Here is a 21,441-nt window from a genome sequence, read left to right as displayed (position 1 = left end):
AATTCATACAGGTCGTACTGAACGTATGCCTCCTGAGCTGGGTTGGCACCAGCCCAAGCAGGGCATCCCAGAGATGTAGTGAACCAGTGCAGCTTCCAGCCAGTGTCAGTATGCGGTGCTCCTGTGGTGCCCCAAGCATAAATTTCCAGTGGAATGGCAAGAGAAAGGGAGAGGGTGAAGTCTACCCTAATGTTAGAACTGCCCTGGTGGTGCAGGATGGTGCAGATTGCAGCCCCTACTGCACTGGAGGGAGTCAAACCCATAATGTCCTAATCTCAGAGGGTTACTACACTAGTAGATAACTGCTCACGGTTTGGAGTACTCCTGATACAGCTTGTATAGACTTTTTACAATCAAACAGTTCACTTGATCAAGTTTAAATCCACCTTTTGTGATGGTGGACTAGATGCAGAGAAGAGATACCAGGTGATCAAGGGAAGAGAGCCATAGTGCTTTTTAGAACTTAGACTCAGGGATGACAAAACCCAAGGTTTTTTAACTTTCTCTCCTTGACTGCGATCTGTGCCTGACAGCCCAAATTCAGGAAGCTTCCGATTAGGAAGGAGATGTTTTGTTCAGTCAGCTGTTTTGAGTAAAAAGCTTTGCTTTCTTCTTTTCGTTTGTAAGATATGTTAGTTTCTTAACAACGATGGAATGAAGTTTAACCTTTTGGAGATAACTAGGTACTTTCAGTGGAGGCAAACATTTAATAAACATATGATAATGCTTTTATACTATTTTTCTAATTCATCCGCATACGATGATGACTAATATGTAAGGAGACAAACTCCCAATATTGACGACTAACAATTACATCCTAATTATGTATGTCTAGCTTTAAATATTTCATTTATCGGCCTATTTGCCAAAGTATATGAGATGCGTCATTAGCAAGAGATACGGAGCCTAAGGGTATGCAGTAAAAGAAAATGGACGCTGTAGTAAGAGGACATATTATAACTGGGTCAAGACTTATATTTTTCGTTGGTTTTTAAATTACAGAACCCGATACTATAACAGCCTACACGTGCAAAAGAATCAGTAGAAAATATGTGTTTGTAGCTTTTAGGACATTCCCACATTTATCTTTCCTCTTCACATTTGATGAAGCATTTTCTTGATAGAGGTTTTGATGTTGCGATTCATTTCGAGCAATTTTTGGTTTAGACTCAAGATGTCGCTGTTGTCTACAGTTACGGACAAGGATCGCGGATGATTTTCCCCTTTCACAGTGCAGTCAGCAAAGCAAGTCACTAAAGACAACGGTCACCACACGAGTAAACAGGCAAAGGTAAAAGAAAGGTATTTTCAAAGGAATGTATCTGTATATTTTAATTATTTCTTTATTTTGTTGCACAACATCGTGAACCACAGCGAGGCAGAGACAAGAAATGATCTTATTGCCAAGCCTTTATGAAGCGGTTACTATGAAGAACAGAAGCAAACTAAGATGTCGGACTCAGGGCTGGTACTTAAGAGACCTATTTACTGCATGCTGGTTCTGTGTGTCTGTCTCTGAAGAGGCTCGTTACTGAGTGTCTGAAGCGCTAGCCTGGTGCTTTTATGGGGAATATGGCCGAGGATCTAGAACTGGATAATATCAGAAACCTGCCAGCTCGCAGGCTGCGGACTGTGTCAGGAAAGGAGAATTTGTGGAGCTGAAAATGCAGAATGGAGCCCTGATCGTCACTGTGAAAATGGACAGAGCAGAGCTGCGTGGGCGGACAGGACGTTGTGCACTGAAATTTAAGATTGTGGTTGAAAATCTTGCAATGTAGTATGTGGAACTAGAAATCCTGGATGATTTCCGCACGTGGCTGAATCTGTTTTAGTGGGCAGTGTACTTCCTATAGTAGGGCTCAAGATCCTCTTGGTACTGATTCTTTGGTCACATATGAGATTTGGGCAAATGCACACTTTGCTTTGAAAGTAGAGCCTCGTGGCGGACATAATAAAGTGCCAATTTTAATACTGGAAGAGTCATTGGACAGAGAAAAAGGATCGACTCAGACTCGAATAACAGCAGCTAAACACAATGGGGCTCCCCAAAGATCTGGCACCCGCCGGATGAGTATCACTGTGCTGGAGTCTAACAATAACGCCCCTGCATTTCATGGAAACATCTACACTATCTGCCTAGTGGAGATTGTGGACAAAGGCATCCTGGTTAGTGACTGAATGGCACCGATTTAAATGAAGGAGGAAATGGAAGGCTAGAGGAAATTGTTGGCAGCAACACGACAATCAATGTTCAGAAAATGTTTTCTATCGATCCTGATAACGGGGAGTTAGGGGTGGAAGGTGAAGTGAATTGTGGAGAATATAATGTGGGAGTGCAGGCGCGGGAGGGAAGTCAGTTAGCGTTGCACAGTTCTTGTAAATGTTGTGAATGGCAATTACAATGTCCCAGCAGTGACGGTAAATTCCCTTTCCGATCCTATCGGGGAAGACACTGCAGCTGGGACGATGGTCGGTCTGCTCAGCGTCATAGACCAGGGCTCCGAAGACAACGGGAAGATCAGCGGCCACATTCTGCAGAACGTACCGTTTCAGCTGCTGTCCCTGCGGAAAACACATTCTCCTTGGTGACCAGCGGCGTCTTGGGCAGAGGGGCGGCCACCTACAACATCACTATAGTTGCCTGTGATTGCGGCTCCCCTCCCCTGCCTCGCAGGGAATCCCTCCGAGTGAGACTTTCCTATGTAAATGACAAGGTCCCCTGCTTCGAATCGGCCTCGTACACGGTCTGTGTGCCAGCGAATCACTCTGAGTCTGGCCGCCTCCATTTTCTCGGTGGCCGGCGTGTGGCCCCTGATGGCTGGAAATGGCCGATTGTCCTACGCCATCTTGAGCGGCGAGGCGCTGGGGGACCGCTGGTTTCCATCAGCTCCCGGGGCGGGGATATTTACGCGCTGGGCACCTGGGCCTGCGGGCGAACGAAGAACTTCAGTGTCCATGTCCCGGCGGCGGACGCTGGGGTCCCCTCCCTGAGCGGCACAGCCTCTGTGCACATCTTCATTCTCGACGAGGATAACAACGTTTGTTGCCTGCTGCCAGCTGGGGAGCCGCGGGTGTTGCGGGAAAGTGCCCCGCGCTGCGAGCTGCGGGCACTTGGCTCACAGGCTGCGGGTTTCTGACGGCGATCTGGGCTGTCACACGTGGCTCTCCTTCCAGCGGGCCGCTGACCCCAGCCTGTTCCGGGTGGGGCTGCACATGGGGAATCAGAACGCTGCGGCTGGGGAGCGAGGCCGGTGACTGTGGTGAAAGATCAGGGAGACCCAGTGCTTTCTACAGCCATAACCGTCACCCTGAACTGATGGAGCAGCTCACCGAGGGTTTGTCTTATATGACAGTGTGACTGATAGTCACCCTGGGGTGCATTTCCTTTATTTTCTTCTTCAAACTAAGACAGACTCCAGAACCCTGCCTTTTGAGACAGACACACTAGCCTGCTGCAACCCACACCCAGGATCTGGGCCAACCGATGCCTCCTAAATTGGTTTGTGAGTGCATCTTCACACTCATACAGTGCAGAGCAGCTGGTCCTTAACCAGATACACGCTGCACATTAACCTCCTAGAGCTACGAGCAGTCCGCAATGCCTGCAGACACTTTATCCCAGGGATCGCTCACTGCACCAGAGTCATGATGGACAATACCGCCTGCATGTTCTACCTCAACAGGCGACGTCCCACTCTCTGCTCTGAGGCACCAAAAGTATGCAACGATGTATCCAAAACGGCATCGCCATCTCAGCCGCATACCTCCCTGGACACCAAAACATCACTGCAAACTGGAGGGGATTTTTCCCACGATCATGAATGGGAACTCGACACGTGAGTCCTTCATTACATCTTCATCTGCTTGGGATTCCCCACCATAGACATCATTGCCACTCCGGAGAGCATTTGCCCTCAAAATTGTGCTCTAGAGCGCGCCTGGGACATGGATTCCTAGGAGATGCATTCCGCATCACATGGGATGCTCTATTAGAAGTGTGAGCAACCAGAGTGATGTAGTGGTGGGAGTCTGCTATAGACCACGGGACCAGAGGGATGAGGTGGACCAGGCTTTCTTCCGGCAACTCGCAGAAGCTACTAGCTCGCAAGCCCTGGTTCTCATGGGTGACTTTAATTTTCCTGATGTCCGCTGGGAAAGCAATACAGCGGTGCATAGACAATCTAGGAAGTTTTTGGAAAATGTAGGGGACAATGTGCAAGTGCTAGAGGAGCCAACTACGGGGGAAGCTTTTCTTGACCTGCTGCTCACAAACCAGGAAGAATTAGCGAGGGAAGCAAAAGTGGATGGGAATTTGGGAGGCAGTGACCATGAGTTGGTTGAGTTCAGGATCCTGACACAGGGAAGAAAGGTAAGCAGCAGGATAGCTTCCATCCATGCTGCCAAATCCAACGCTAAAGAGCTTCGTTTCATCAATCCCAAGTGCCTACAGCCTGCAACAAAACTCAGCAAAAAGCATCATGGATCTGCCCCCCCCCCAAACCCACCAAACTAAGCGAGTACAAGCACATTAAAGCAGTCCTGGCTATGCTAAAAGAGTCTCAACCCTGCAGCTGTGGCTCTGACCCATTCCCATACTCGCTGGTGAAAGTTATAAGTAAGGCTACAATTTAGTCACGGGTTACAAGCAATAAACAAAAAGTCTTGGCCTGTCCATGACTTTTACTAAAACTACCCCTAGTTATGCGTTAGGTACTGGGCGCGGGGGGTGAGGGGGTGCACTTCTCGGACAGCGCTGTTCCTGGGAGGGCGGCATCAGTATATGCTTCTGCTTCTCGGCTGCAGGTGGCCCCTACTGCTTCGGGTGGAGGGAGGCATGGGGCCCCGCTGCTGCTCCTGGACTACTGTTCTGGGACAGTTCCCGGGACCAGCTGCCTGGGGCCACCCAAGCAGTGACCGGTACGTCTGCCCTGGGGTCACCCTGCACCGGCTGCTCTGGAAGTCACAGACTTCCAGGAAAGTCAAAGACTCCATGACTCCTGTGACTTACATGAACGACTGGCAGCCTTAGTTATAAGCAGTTGAAGCCAGTCGTGAAGAAATGGTCAACTGATCATTAGGGAGGGACTCGTCCCTTCCTGCTTCAAACATGCAGTGAAATCCGACCGACACTGACGAAATCTGGATACATTGGTTCTAGCCAACTGCCTCCTAATGTCAAAAGTTTCATTCCTGACCACGCTGATATGGAAGCTAACAAAAGGTCAGTAGCAAGTCCATCTAATGAGGCCAACATTCTAGTCGCAGCACACTCCGGAGTCAGGCACTGATATGGGATGGAAACAGCTCTAAGGGCACTGATGTATGAAGTATGTAAATGGATAAAGAGAGACATTCATTCTAATTCTCCTGGATATTTCTGCAGCTTTCAACACTGTTGTCTATGTACTGCCCGAGAGAGGTGGCAGACATCCAGGAGTTTAAGCACGGTCAGCGAGTGAAGCATCCTCTCGCGGAGCTAGCTCCCCATCCTGCCTCTTCCAACTGGGAGTTGAGCTACAGAATGGCGACAAGCTCAGTCTAATACATTTGTCAAGTAATGATTCATGTGTTTTAAAATATCTATAACTACATTGCTATGAGGATGGATTGCATTTTGCCAATTTTATTTAGACAGCAAGTACATTTAGGCTGGCTAATACTGAGATACTATCCTGAATTCATACAGGTCGTACTGAACGTATGCCTCCTGAGCTGGGTTGGCACCAGCCCAAGCAGGGCATCCCAGAGATGTAGTGAACCAGTGCAGCTTCCAGCCAGTGTCAGTATGCGGTGCTCCTGTGGTGCCCCAAGCATAAATTTCCAGTGGAATGGCAAGAGAAAGGGAGAGGGTGAAGTCTACCCTAATGTTAGAACTGCCCTGGTGGTGCAGGATGGTGCAGATTGCAGCCCCTACTGCACTGGAGGGAGTCAAACCCATAATGTCCTAATCTCAGAGGGTTACTACACTAGTAGATAACTGCTCACGGTTTGGAGTACTCCTGATACAGCTTGTATAGACTTTTTACAATCAAACAGTTCACTTGATCAAGTTTAAATCCACCTTTTGTGATGGTGGACTAGATGCAGAGAAGAGATACCAGGTGATCAAGGGAAGAGAGCCATAGTGCTTTTTAGAACTTAGACTCAGGGATGACAAAACCCAAGGTTTTTTAACTTTCTCTCCTTGACTGCGATCTGTGCCTGACAGCCCAAATTCAGGAAGCTTCCGATTAGGAAGGAGATGTTTTGTTCAGTCAGCTGTTTTGAGTAAAAAGCTTTGCTTTCTTCTTTTCGTTTGTAAGATATGTTAGTTTCTTAACAAAGATGGAATGAAGTTTAACCTTTTGGAGATAACTAGGTACTTTCAGTGGAGGCAAACATTTAATAAACATATGATAATGCTTTTATACTCTTTTTCTAATTCATCCGCATACGATGATGACTAATATGTAAGGAGACAAACTCCCAATATTGACGACTAACAATTACATCCTAATTATGTATGTCTAGCTTTAAATATTTCATTTATCGGCCTATTTGCCAAAGTATATGAGATGCGTCATTAGCAAGAGATACGGAGCCTAAGGGTATGCAGTAAAAGAAAATGGACGCTGTAGTAAGAGGACATATTATAACTGGGTCAAGACTTATATTTTTCGTTGGTTTTTAAATTACAGAACCCGATACTATAACAGTCTACACGTGCAAAAGAATCAGTAGAAAATATGTGTTTGTAGCTTTTAGGACATTCCCACATTTATCTTTCCTCTTCACATTTGATGAAGCATTTTCTTGATAGAGGTTTTGATGTTGCGATTCATTTCGAGCAATTTTTGGTTTAGACTCAAGATGTCGCTGTTGTCTACAGTTACGGACAAGGATCGCGGATGATTTTCCCCTTTCACAGTGCAGTCAGCAAAGCAAGTCACTAAAGACAACGGTCACCACACGAGTAAACAGGCAAAGGTAAAAGAAAGGTATTTTCAAAGGAATGTATCTGTATATTTTAATTATTTCTTTATTTTGTTGCACAACATCGTGAACCACAGCGAGGCAGAGACAAGAAATGATCTTATTGCCAAGCCTTTATGAAGCGGTTACTATGAAGAACAGAAGCAAACTAAGATGTCGGACTCAGGGCTGGTACTTAAGAGACCTATTTACTGCATGCTGGTTCTGTGTGTCTGTCTCTGAAGAGGCTCGTTACTGAGTGTCTGAAGCGCTAGCCTGGTGCTTTTATGGGGAATATGGCCGAGGATCTAGAACTGGATAATATCAGAAACCTGCCAGCTCGCAGGCTGCGGACTGTGTCAGGAAAGGAGAATTTGTGGAGCTGAAAATGCAGAATGGAGCCCTGATCGTCACTGTGAAAATGGACAGAGCAGAGCTGCATGGGCGGACAGGACGTTGTGCACTGAAATTTAAGATTGTGGTTGAAAATCTTGCAATGTAGTGTGTGGAACTAGAAATCCTGGATGATTTCCCCACGTGGCTGAATCTGTTTTAGTGGGCAGTGTACTTCCTATAGTAGGGCTCAAGATCCTCTTGGTACTGATTCTTTGGTCACATATGAGATTTGGGCAAATGCACACTTTGCTTTGAAAGTAGAGCCTCGTGGCGGACATAATAAAGTGCCAATTTTAATACTGGAAGAGTCATTGGACAGAGAAAAAGGATCGACTCAGACTCGAATAACAGCAGCTAAACACAATGGGGCTCCCCAAAGATCTGGCACCCGCCGGATGAGTATCACTGTGCTGGAGTCTAACAATAACGCCCCTGCATTTCATGGAAACATCTACACTATCTGCCTAGTGGAGATTGTGGACAAAGGCATCCTGGTTAGTGACTGAATGGCACCGATTTAAATGAAGGAGGAAATGGAAGGCTAGAGGAAATTGTTGGCAGCAACACGACAATCAATGTTCAGAAAATGTTTTCTATCGATCCTGATAACGGGGAGTTAGGGGTGGAAGGTGAAGTGAATTGTGGAGAATATAATGTGGGAGTGCAGGCGCGGGAGGGAAGTCAGTTAGCGTTGCACAGTTCTTGTAAATGTTGTGAATGGCAATTACAATGTCCCAGCAGTGACGGTAAATTCCCTTTCCGATCCTATCGGGGAAGACACTGCAGCTGGGACGATGGTCGGTCTGCTCAGCGTCATAGACCAGGGCTCCGAAGACAACGGGAAGAACAGCGGCCACATTCTGCAGAACGTACCGTTTCAGCTGCTGTCCCTGCGGAAAACACATTCTCCTTGGTGACCAGCGGCGTCTTGGGCAGAGGGGCGGCCACCTACAACATCACTATAGTTGCCTGTGATTGCGGCTCCCCTCCCCTGCCTCGCAGGGAATCCCTCCGAGTGAGACTTTCCTATGTAAATGACAAGGTCCCCTGCTTCGAATCGGCCTCGTACACGGTCTGTGTGCCAGCGAATCACTCTGAGTCTGGCCGCCTCCATTTTCTCGGTGGCCGGCGTGTGGCCCCTGATGGCTGGAAATGGCCGATTGTCCTACGCCATCTTGAGCGGCGAGGCGCTGGGGGACCGCTGGTTTCCATCAGCTCCCGGGGCGGGGATATTTACGCGCTGGGCACCTGGGCCTGCGGGCGAACGAAGAACTTCAGTGTCCATGTCCCGGCGGCGGACGCTGGGGTCCCCTCCCTGAGCGGCACAGCCTCTGTGCACATCTTCATTCTCGACGAGGATAACAACGTTTGTTGCCTGCTGCCAGCTGGGGAGCCGCGGGTGTTGCGGGAAAGTGCCCCGCGCTGCGAGCTGCGGGCACTTGGCTCACAGGCTGCGGGTTTCTGACGGCGATCTGGGCTGTCACACGTGGCTCTCCTTCCAGCGGGCCGCTGACCCCAGCCTGTTCCGGGTGGGGCTGCACATGGGGAATCAGAACGCTGCGGCTGGGGAGCGAGGCCGGTGACTGTGGTGAAAGATCAGGGAGACCCAGTGCTTTCTACAGCCATAACCGTCACCCTGAACTGATGGAGCAGCTCACCGAGGGTTTGTCTTATATGACAGTGTGACTGATAGTCACCCTGGGGTGCATTTCCTTTATTTTCTTCTTCAAACTAAGACAGACTCCAGAACCCTGCCTTTTGAGACAGACACACTAGCCTGCTGCAACCCACACCCAGGATCTGGGCCAACCGATGCCTCCTAAATTGGTTTGTGAGTGCATCTTCACACTCATACAGTGCAGAGCAGCTGGTCCTTAACCAGATACACGCTGCACATTAACCTCCTAGAGCTACGAGCAGTCCGCAATGCCTGCAGACACTTTATCCCAGGGATCGCTCACTGCACCAGAGTCATGATGGACAATACCGCCTGCATGTTCTACCTCAACAGGCGACGTCCCACTCTCTGCTCTGAGGCACCAAAAGTATGCAACGATGTATCCAAAACGGCATCGCCATCTCAGCCGCATACCTCCCTGGACACCAAAACATCACTGCAAACTGGAGGGGATTTTTCCCACGATCATGAATGGGAACTCGACACGTGAGTCCTTCATTACATCTTCATCTGCTTGGGATTCCCCACCATAGACATCATTGCCACTCCGGAGAGCATTTGCCCTCAAAATTGTGCTCTAGAGCGCGCCTGGGACATGGATTCCTAGGAGATGCATTCCGCATCACATGGGATGCTCTATTAGAAGTGTGAGCAACCAGAGTGATGTAGTGGTGGGAGTCTGCTATAGACCACGGGACCAGAGGGATGAGGTGGACCAGGCTTTCTTCCGGCAACTCGCAGAAGCTACTAGCTCGCAAGCCCTGGTTCTCATGGGTGACTTTAATTTTCCTGATGTCCGCTGGGAAAGCAATACAGCGGTGCATAGACAATCTAGGAAGTTTTTGGAAAATGTAGGGGACAATGTGCAAGTGCTAGAGGAGCCAACTACGGGGGAAGCTTTTCTTGACCTGCTGCTCACAAACCAGGAAGAATTAGCGAGGGAAGCAAAAGTGGATGGGAATTTGGGAGGCAGTGACCATGAGTTGGTTGAGTTCAGGATCCTGACACAGGGAAGAAAGGTAAGCAGCAGGATAGCTTCCATCCATGCTGCCAAATCCAACGCTAAAGAGCTTCGTTTCATCAATCCCAAGTGCCTACAGCCTGCAACAAAACTCAGCAAAAAGCATCATGGATCTGCCCCCCCCCCAAACCCACCAAACTAAGCGAGTACAAGCACATTAAAGCAGTCCTGGCTATGCTAAAAGAGTCTCAACCCTACAGCTGTGGCTCTGACCCATTCCCATACTCGCTGGTGAAAGTTATAAGTAAGGCTACAATTTAGTCACGGGTTACAAGCAATAAACAAAAAGTCTTGGCCTGTCCATGACTTTTACTAAAACTACCCCTAGTTATGCGTTAGGTACTGGGCGCGGGGGGTGAGGGGGTGCACTTCTCGGACAGCGCTGTTCCTGGGAGGGCGGCATCAGTATATGCTTCTGCTTCTCGGCTGCAGGTGGCCCCTACTGCTTCGGGTGGAGGGAGGCATGGGGCCCCGCTGCTGCTCCTGGACTACTGTTCTGGGACAGTTCCCGGGACCAGCTGCCTGGGGCCACCCAAGCAGTGACCGGTACGTCTGCCCTGGGGTCACCCTGCACCGGCTGCTCTGGAAGTCACAGACTTCCAGGAAAGTCAAAGACTCCATGACTCCTGTGACTTACATGAACGACTGGCAGCCTTAGTTATAAGCAGTTGAAGCCAGTCGTGAAGAAATGGTCAACTGATCATTAGGGAGGGACTCGTCCCTTCCTGCTTCAAACATGCAGTGAAATCCGACCGACACTGACGAAATCTGGATACATTGGTTCTAGCCAACTGCCTCCTAATGTCAAAAGTTTCATTCCTGACCACGCTGATATGGAAGCTAACAAAAGGTCAGTAGCAAGTCCATCTAATGAGGCCAACATTCTAGTCGCAGCACACTCCGGAGTCAGGCACTGATATGGGATGGAAACAGCTCTAAGGGCACTGATGTATGAAGTATGTAAATGGATAAAGAGAGACATTCATTCTAATTCTCCTGGATATTTCTGCAGCTTTCAACACTGTTGTCTATGTACTGCCCGAGAGAGGTGGCAGACATCCAGGAGTTTAAGCACGGTCAGCGAGTGAAGCATCCTCTCGCGGAGCTAGCTCCCCATCCTGCCTCTTCCAACTGGGAGTTGAGCTACAGAATGGCGACAAGCTCAGTCTAATACATTTGTCAAGTAATGATTCATGTGTTTTAAAATATCTATAACTACATTGCTATGAGGATGGATTGCATTTTGCCAATTTTATTTAGACAGCAAGTACATTTAGGCTGGCTAATACTGAGATACTATCCTGAATTCATACAGGTCGTACTGAACGTATGCCTCCTGAGCTGGGTTGGCACCAGCCCAAGCAGGGCATCCCAGAGATGTAGTGAACCAGTGCAGCTTCCAGCCAGTGTCAGTATGCGGTGCTCCTGTGGTGCCCCAAGCATAAATTTCCAGTGGAATGGCAAGAGAAAGGGAGAGGGTGAAGTCTACCCTAATGTTAGAACTGCCCTGGTGGTGCAGGATGGTGCAGATTGCAGCCCCTACTGCACTGGAGGGAGTCAAACCCATAATGTCCTAATCTCAGAGGGTTACTACACTAGTAGATAACTGCTCACGGTTTGGAGTACTCCTGATACAGCTTGTATAGACTTTTTACAATCAAACAGTTCACTTGATCAAGTTTAAATCCACCTTTTGTGATGGTGGACTAGATGCAGAGAAGAGATACCAGGTGATCAAGGGAAGAGAGCCATAGTGCTTTTTAGAACTTAGACTCAGGGATGACAAAACCCAAGGTTTTTTAACTTTCTCTCCTTGACTGCGATCTGTGCCTGACAGCCCAAATTCAGGAAGCTTCCGATTAGGAAGGAGATGTTTTGTTCAGTCAGCTGTTTTGAGTAAAAAGCTTTGCTTTCTTCTTTTCGTTTGTAAGATATGTTAGTTTCTTAACAACGATGGAATGAAGTTTAACCTTTTGGAGATAACTAGGTACTTTCAGTGGAGGCAAACATTTAATAAACATATGATAATGCTTTTATACTCTTTTTCTAATTCATCCGCATACGATGATGACTAATATGTAAGGAGACAAACTCCCAATATTGACGACTAACAATTACATCCTAATTATGTATGTCTAGCTTTAAATATTTCATTTATCGGCCTATTTGCCAAAGTATATGAGATGCGTCATTAGCAAGAGATACGGAGCCTAAGGGTATGCAGTAAAAGAAAATGGACGCTGTAGTAAGAGGACATATTATAACTGGGTCAAGACTTATATTTTTCGTTGGTTTTTAAATTACAGAACCCGATACTATAACAGCCTACACGTGCAAAAGAATCAGTAGAAAATATGTGTTTGTAGCTTTTAGGACATTCCCACATTTATCTTTCCTCTTCACATTTGATGAAGCATTTTCTTGATAGAGGTTTTGATGTTGCGATTCATTTCGAGCAATTTTTGGTTTAGACTCAAGATGTCGCTGTTGTCTACAGTTACGGACAAGGATCGCGGATGATTTTCCCCTTTCACAGTGCAGTCAGCAAAGCAAGTCACTAAAGACAACGGTCACCACACGAGTAAACAGGCAAAGGTAAAAGAAAGGTATTTTCAAAGGAATGTATCTGTATATTTTAATTATTTCTTTATTTTGTTGCACAACATCGTGAACCACAGCGAGGCAGAGACAAGAAATGATCTTATTGCCAAGCCTTTATGAAGCGGTTACTATGAAGAACAGAAGCAAACTAAGATGTCGGACTCAGGGCTGGTACTTAAGAGACCTATTTACTGCATGCTGGTTCTGTGTGTCTGTCTCTGAAGAGGCTCGTTACTGAGTGTCTGAAGCGCTAGCCTGGTGCTTTTATGGGGAATATGGCCGAGGATCTAGAACTGGATAATATCAGAAACCTGCCAGCTCGCAGGCTGCGGACTGTGTCAGGAAAGGAGAATTTGTGGAGCTGAAAATGCAGAATGGAGCCCTGATCGTCACTGTGAAAATGGACAGAGCAGAGCTGCGTGGGCGGACAGGACGTTGTGCACTGAAATTTAAGATTGTGGTTGAAAATCTTGCAATGTAGTATGTGGAACTAGAAATCCTGGATGATTTCCGCACGTGGCTGAATCTGTTTTAGTGGGCAGTGTACTTCCTATAGTAGGGCTCAAGATCCTCTTGGTACTGATTCTTTGGTCACATATGAGATTTGGGCAAATGCACACTTTGCTTTGAAAGTAGAGCCTCGTGGCGGACATAATAAAGTGCCAATTTTAATACTGGAAGAGTCATTGGACAGAGAAAAAGGATCGACTCAGACTCGAATAACAGCAGCTAAACACAATGGGGCTCCCCAAAGATCTGGCACCCGCCGGATGAGTATCACTGTGCTGGAGTCTAACAATAACGCCCCTGCATTTCATGGAAACATCTACACTATCTGCCTAGTGGAGACTGTGGACAAAGGCATCCTGGTTAGTGACTGAATGGCACCGATTTAAATGAAGGAGGAAATGGAAGGCTAGAGGAAATTGTTGGCAGCAACACGACAATCAATGTTCAGAAAATGTTTTCTATCGATCCTGATAACGGGGAGTTAGGGGTGGAAGGTGAAGTGAATTGTGGAGAATATAATGTGGGAGTGCAGGCGCGGGAGGGAAGTCAGTTAGCGTTGCACAGTTCTTGTAAATGTTGTGAATGGCAATTACAATGTCCCAGCAGTGACGGTAAATTCCCTTTCCGATCCTATCGGGGAAGACACTGCAGCTGGGACGATGGTCGGTCTGCTCAGCGTCATAGACCAGGGCTCCGAAGACAACGGGAAGAACAGCGGCCACATTCTGCAGAACGTACCGTTTCAGCTGCTGTCCCTGCGGAAAACACATTCTCCTTGGTGACCAGCGGCGTCTTGGGCAGAGGGGCGGCCACCTACAACATCACTATAGTTGCCTGTGATTGCGGCTCCCCTCCCCTGCCTCGCAGGGAATCCCTCCGAGTGAGACTTTCCTATGTAAATGACAAGGTCCCCTGCTTCGAATCGGCCTCGTACACGGTCTGTGTGCCAGCGAATCACTCTGAGTCTGGCCGCCTCCATTTTCTCGGTGGCCGGCGTGTGGCCCCTGATGGCTGGAAATGGCCGATTGTCCTACGCCATCTTGAGCGGCGAGGCGCTGGGGGACCGCTGGTTTCCATCAGCTCCCGGGGCGGGGATATTTACGCGCTGGGCACCTGGGCCTGCGGGCGAACGAAGAACTTCAGTGTCCATGTCCCGGCGGCGGACGCTGGGGTCCCCTCCCTGAGCGGCACAGCCTCTGTGCACATCTTCATTCTCGACGAGGATAACAACGTTTGTTGCCTGCTGCCAGCTGGGGAGCCGCGGGTGTTGCGGGAAAGTGCCCCGCGCTGCGAGCTGCGGGCACTTGGCTCACAGGCTGCGGGTTTCTGACGGCGATCTGGGCTGTCACACGTGGCTCTCCTTCCAGCGGGCCGCTGACCGCAGCCTGTTCCGGGTGGGGCTGCACATGGGGAATCAGAACGCTGCGGCTGGGGAGCGAGGCCGGTGACTGTGGTGAAAGATCAGGGAGACCCAGTGCTTTCTACAGCCATAACCGTCACCCTGAACTGATGGAGCAGCTCACCGAGGGTTTGTCTTATATGACAGTGTGACTGATAGTCACCCTGGGGTGCATTTCCTTTATTTTCTTCTTCAAACTAAGACAGACTCCAGAACCCTGCCTTTTGAGACAGACACACTAGCCTGCTGCAACCCACACCCAGGATCTGGGCCAACCGATGCCTCCTAAATTGGTTTGTGAGTGCATCTTCACACTCATACAGTGCAGAGCAGCTGGTCCTTAACCAGATACACGCTGCACATTAACCTCCTAGAGCTACGAGCAGTCCGCAATGCCTGCAGACACTTTATCCCAGGGATCGCTCACTGCACCAGAGTCATGATGGACAATACCGCCTGCATGTTCTACCTCAACAGGCGACGTCCCACTCTCTGCTCTGAGGCACCAAAAGTATGCAACGATGTATCCAAAACGGCATCGCCATCTCAGCCGCATACCTCCCTGGACACCAAAACATCACTGCAAACTGGAGGGGATTTTTCCCACGATCATGAATGGGAACTCGACACGCGAGTCCTTCATTACATCTTCATCTGCTTGGGATTCCCCACCATAGACATCATTGCCACTCCGGAGAGCATTTGCCCTCAAAATTGTGCTCTAGAGCGCGCCTGGGACATGGATTCCTAGGAGATGCATTCCGCATCACATGGGATGCTCTATTAGAAGTGTGAGCAACCAGAGTGATGTAGTGGTGGGAGTCTGCTATAGACCACGGGACCAGAGGGATGAGGTGGACCAGGCTTTCTTCCGGCAACTCGCAGAAGCTACTAGCTCGCAAGCCCTGGTTCTCATGGGTGACTTTAATTTTCCTGATGTCCGCTGGGAAAGCAATACAGCGGTGCATAGACAATCTAGGAAGTTTTTGGAAAATGTAGGGGACAATGTGCAAGTGCTAGAGGAGCCAACTACGGGGGAAGCTTTTCTTGACCTGCTGCTCACAAACCAGGAAGAATTAGCGAGGGAAGCAAAAGTGGATGGGAATTTGGGAGGCAGTGACCATGAGTTGGTTGAGTTCAGGATCCTGACACAGGGAAGAAAGGTAAGCAGCAGGATAGCTTCCATCCATGCTGCCAAATCCAACGCTAAAGAGCTTCGTTTCATCAATCCCAAGTGCCTACAGCCTGCAACAAAACTCAGCAAAAAGCATCATGGATCTGCCCCCCCCCCAAACCCACCAAACTAAGCGAGTACAAGCACATTAAAGCAGTCCTGGCTATGCTAAAAGAGTCTCAACCCTACAGCTGTGGCTCTGACCCATTCCCATACTCGCTGGTGAAAGTTATAAGTAAGGCTACAATTTAGTCACGGGTTACAAGCAATAAACAAAAAGTCTTGGCCTGTCCATGACTTTTACTAAAACTACCCCTAGTTATGCGTTAGGTACTGGGCGCGGGGGGTGAGGGGGTGCACTTCTCGGACAGCGCTGTTCCTGGGAGGGCGGCATCAGTATATGCTTCTGCTTCTCGGCTGCAGGTGGCCCCTACTGCTTCGGGTGGAGGGAGGCATGGGGCCCCGCTGCTGCTCCTGGACTACTGTTCTGGGACAGTTCCCGGGACCAGCTGCCTGGGGCCACCCAAGCAGTGACCGGTACGTCTGCCCTGGGGTCACCCTGCACCGGCTGCTCTGGAAGTCACAGACTTCCAGGAAAGTCAAAGACTCCATGACTCCTGTGACTTACATGAACGACTGGCAGCCTTAGTTATAAGCAGTTGAAGCCAGTCGTGAAGAAATGGTCAACTGATCATTAGGGAGGGACTCGTCCCTTCCTGCTTCAAACATGCAGTGAAATCCGACCGACACTGACGAAATCTGGATACATTGGTTCTAGCCAACTGCCTCCTAATGTCAAAAGTTTCATTCCTGACCACGCTGATATGGAAGCTAACAAAAGGTCAGTAGCAAGTCCATCTAATGAGGCCAACATTCTAGTCGCAGCACACTCCGGAGTCAGGCACTGATATGGGATGGAAACAGCTCTAAGGGCACTGATGTATGAAGTATGTAAATGGATAAAGAGAGACATTCATTCTAATTCTCCTGGATATTTCTGCAGCTTTCAACACTGTTGTCTATGTACTGCCCGAGAGAGGTGGCAGACATCCAGGAGTTTAAGCACGGTCAGCGAGTGAAGCATCCTCTCGCGGAGCTAGCTCCCCATCCTGCCTCTTCCAACTGGGAGTTGAGCTACAGAATGGCGACAAGCTCAGTCTAATACATTTGTCAAGTAATGATTCATGTGTTTTAAAATATCTATAACTACATTGCTATGAGGATGGATTGCATTTTGCCAATTTTATTTAGACAGCAAGTACATTTAGGCTGGCTAATACTGAGATAGTATCCTGAATTCATACAGGTCGTACTGAACGTATGCCTCCTGAGCTGGGTTGGCACCAGCCCAAGCAGGGCATCCCAGAGATGTAGTGAACCAGTGCAGCTTCCAGCCAGTGTCAGTATGCGGTGCTCCTGTGGTGCCCCAAGCATAAATTTCCAGTGGAATGGCAAGAGAAAGGGAGAGGGTGAAGTCTACCCTAATGTTAGAACTGCCCTGGTGGTGCAGGATGGTGCAGATTGCAGCCCCTACTGCACTGGAGGGAGTCAAACCCATAATGTCCTAATCTCAGAGGGTTACTACACTAGTAGATAACTGCTCACGGTTTGGAGTACTCCTGATACAGCTTGTATAGACTTTTTACAATCAAACAGTTCACTTGATCAAGTTTAAATCCACCTTTTGTGATGGTGGACTAGATGCAGAGAAGAGATACCAGGTGATCAAGGGAAGAGAGCCATAGTGCTTTTTAGAACTTAGACTCAGGGATGACAAAACCCAAGGTTTTTTAACTTTCTCTCCTTGACTGCGATCTGTGCCTGACAGCCCAAATTCAGGAAGCTTCCGATTAGGAAGGAGATGTTTTGTTCAGTCAGCTGTTTTGAGTAAAAAGCTTTGCTTTCTTCTTTTCGTTTGTAAGATATGTTAGTTTCTTAACAACGATGGAATGAAGTTTAACCTTTTGGAGATAACTAGGTACTTTCAGTGGAGGCAAACATTTAATAAACATATGATAATGCTTTTATACTCTTTTTCTAATTCATCCGCATACGATGATGACTAATATGTAAGGAGACAAACTCCCAATATTGACGACTAACAATTACATCCTAATTATGTATGTCTAGCTTTAAATATTTCATTTATCGGCCTATTTGCCAAAGTATATGAGATGCGTCATTAGCAAGAGATACGGAGCCTAAGGGTATGCAGTAAAAGAAAATGGACGCTGTAGTAAGAGGACATATTATAACTGGGTCAAGACTTATATTTTTCGTTGGTTTTTAAATTACAGAACCCGATACTATAACAGCCTACACGTGCAAAAGAATCAGTAGAAAATATGTGTTTGTAGCTTTTAGGACATTCCCACATTTATCTTTCCTCTTCACATTTGATGAAGCATTTTCTTGATAGAGGTTTTGATGTTGCGATTCATTTCGAGCAATTTTTGGTTTAGACTCAAGATGTCGCTGTTGTCTACAGTTACGGACAAGGATCGCGGATGATTTTCCCCTTTCACAGTGCAGTCAGCAAAGCAAGTCACTAAAGACAACGGTCACCACACGAGTAAACAGGCAAAGGTAAAAGAAAGGTATTTTCAAAGGAATGTATCTGTATATTTTAATTATTTCTTTATTTTGTTGCACAACATCGTGAACCACAGCGAGGCAGAGACAAGAAATGATCTTATTGCCAAGCCTTTATGAAGCGGTTACTATGAAGAACAGAAGCAAACTAAGATGTCGGACTCAGGGCTGGTACTTAAGAGACCTATTTACTGCATGCTGGTTCTGTGTGTCTGTCTCTGAAGAGGCTCGTTACTGAGTGTCTGAAGCGCTAGCCTGGTGCTTTTATGGGGAATATGGCCGAGGATCTAGAACTGGATAATATCAGAAACCTGCCAGCTCGCAGGCTGCGGACTGTGTCAGGAAAGGAGAATTTGTGGAGCTGAAAATGCAGAATGGAGCCCTGATCGTCACTGTGAAAATGGACAGAGCAGAGCTGCGTGGGCGGACAGGACGTTGTGCACTGAAATTTAAGATTGTGGTTGAAAATCTTGCAATGTAGTATGTGGAACTAGAAATCCTGGATGATTTCCGCACGTGGCTGAATCTGTTTTAGTGGGCAGTGTACTTCCTATAGTAGGGCTCAAGATCCTCTTGGTACTGATTCTTTGGTCACATATGAGATTTGGGCAAATGCACACTTTGCTTTGAAAGTAGAGCCTCGTGGCGGACATAATAAAGTGCCAATTTTAATACTGGAAGAGTCATTGGACAGAGAAAAAGGATCGACTCAGACTCGAATAACAGCAGCTAAACACAATGGGGCTCCCCAAAGATCTGGCACCCGCCGGATGAGTATCACTGTGCTGGAGTCTAACAATAACGCCCCTGCATTTCATGGAAACATCTACACTATCTGCCTAGTGGAGATTGTGGACAAAGGCATCCTGGTTAGTGACTGAATGGCACCGATTTAAATGAAGGAGGAAATGGAAGGCTAGAGGAAATTGTTGGCAGCAACACGACAATCAATGTTCAGAAAATGTTTTCTATCGATCCTGATAACGGGGAGTTAGGGGTGGAAGGTGAAGTGAATTGTGGAGAATATAATGTGGGAGTGCAGGCGCGGGAGGGAAGTCAGTTAGCGTTGCACAGTTCTTGTAAATGTTGTGAATGGCAATTACAATGTCCCAGCAGTGACGGTAAATTCCCTTTCCGATCCTATCGGGGAAGACACTGCAGCTGGGACGATGGTCGGTCTGCTCAGCGTCATAGACCAGGGCTCCGAAGACAACGGGAAGATCAGCGGCCACATTCTGCAGAACGTACCGTTTCAGCTGCTGTCCCTGCGGAAAACACATTCTCCTTGGTGACCAGCGGCGTCTTGGGCAGAGGGGCGGCCACCTACAACATCACTATAGTTGCCTGTGATTGCGGCTCCCCTCCCCTGCCTCGCAGGGAATCCCTCCGAGTGAGACTTTCCTATGTAAATGACAAGGTCCCCTGCTTCGAATCGGCCTCGTACACGGTCTGTGTGCCAGCGAATCACTCTGAGTCTGGCCGCCTCCATTTTCTCGGTGGCCGGCGTGTGGCCCCTGATGGCTGGAAATGGCCGATTGTCCTACGCCATCTTGAGCGGCGAGGCGCTGGGGGACCGCTGGTTTCCATCAGCTCCCGGGGCGGGGATATTTACGCGCTGGGCACCTGGGCCTGCGGGCGAACGAAGAACTTCAGTGTCCATGTCCCGGCGGCGGACGCTGGGGTCCCCTCCCTGAGCGGCACAGCCTCTGTGCACATCTTCATTCTCGACGAGGATAACAACGTTTGTTGCCTGCTGCCAGCTGGGGAGCCGCGGGTGTTGCGGGAAAGTGCCCCGCGCTGCGAGCTGCGGGCACTTGGCTCACAGGCTGCGGGTTTCTGACGGCGATCTGGGCTGTCACACGTGGCTCTCCTTCCAGCGGGCCGCTGACCCCAGCCTGTTCCGGGTGGGGCTGCACATGGGGAATCAGAACGCTGCGGCTGGGGAGCGAGGCCGGTGACTGTGGTGAAAGATCAGGGAGACCCAGTGCTTTCTACAGCCATAACCGTCACCCTGAACTGATGGAGCAGCTCACCGAGGGTTTGTCTTATATGACAGTGTGACTGATAGTCACCCTGGGGTGCATTTCCTTTATTTTCTTCTTCAAACTAAGACAGACTCCAGAACCCTGCCTTTTGAGACAGACACACTAGCCTGCTGCAACCCACACCCAGGATCTGGGCCAACCGATGCCTCCTAAATTGGTTTGTGAGTGCATCTTCACACTCATACAGTGCAGAGCAGCTGGTCCTTAACCAGATACACGCTGCACATTAACCTCCTAGAGCTACGAGCAGTCCGCAATGCCTGCAGACACTTTATCCCAGGGATCGCTCACTGCACCAGAGTCATGATGGACAATACCGCCTGCATGTTCTACCTCAACAGGCGACGTCCCACTCTCTGCTCTGAGGCACCAAAAGTATGCAACGATGTATCCAAAACGGCATCGCCATCTCAGCCGCATACCTCCCTGGACACCAAAACATCACTGCAAACTGGAGGGGATTTTTCCCACGATCATGAATGGGAACTCGACACGTGAGTCCTTCATTACATCTTCATCTGCTTGGGATTCCCCACCATAGACATCATTGCCACTCCGGAGAGCATTTGCCCTCAAAATTGTGCTCTAGAGCGCGCCTGGGACATGGATTCCTAGGAGATGCATTCCGCATCACATGGGATGCTCTATTAGAAGTGTGAGCAACCAGAGTGATGTAGTGGTGGGAGTCTGCTATAGACCACGGGACCAGAGGGATGAGGTGGACCAGGCTTTCTTCCGGCAACTCGCAGAAGCTACTAGCTCGCAAGCCCTGGTTCTCATGGGTGACTTTAATTTTCCTGATGTCCGCTGGGAAAGCAATACAGCGGTGCATAGACAATCTAGGAAGTTTTTGGAAAATGTAGGGGACAATGTGCAAGTGCTAGAGGAGCCAACTACGGGGGAAGCTTTTCTTGACCTGCTGCTCACAAACCAGGAAGAATTAGCGAGGGAAGCAAAAGTGGATGGGAATTTGGGAGGCAGTGACCATGAGTTGGTTGAGTTCAGGATCCTGACACAGGGAAGAAAGGTAAGCAGCAGGATAGCTTCCATCCATGCTGCCAAATCCAACGCTAA

The sequence above is a fragment of the Lepidochelys olivacea genome (genome assembly GCF_965140295.1).
Source record: "Lepidochelys olivacea isolate rLepOli2 genome assembly, chromosome: 9".
Lineage (NCBI taxonomy): Eukaryota > Metazoa > Chordata > Testudines > Cheloniidae > Lepidochelys > Lepidochelys olivacea.
The sequence above is the reverse complement of the archived record's forward strand: the minus strand, read 5'-3'. Positions refer to the sequence as shown.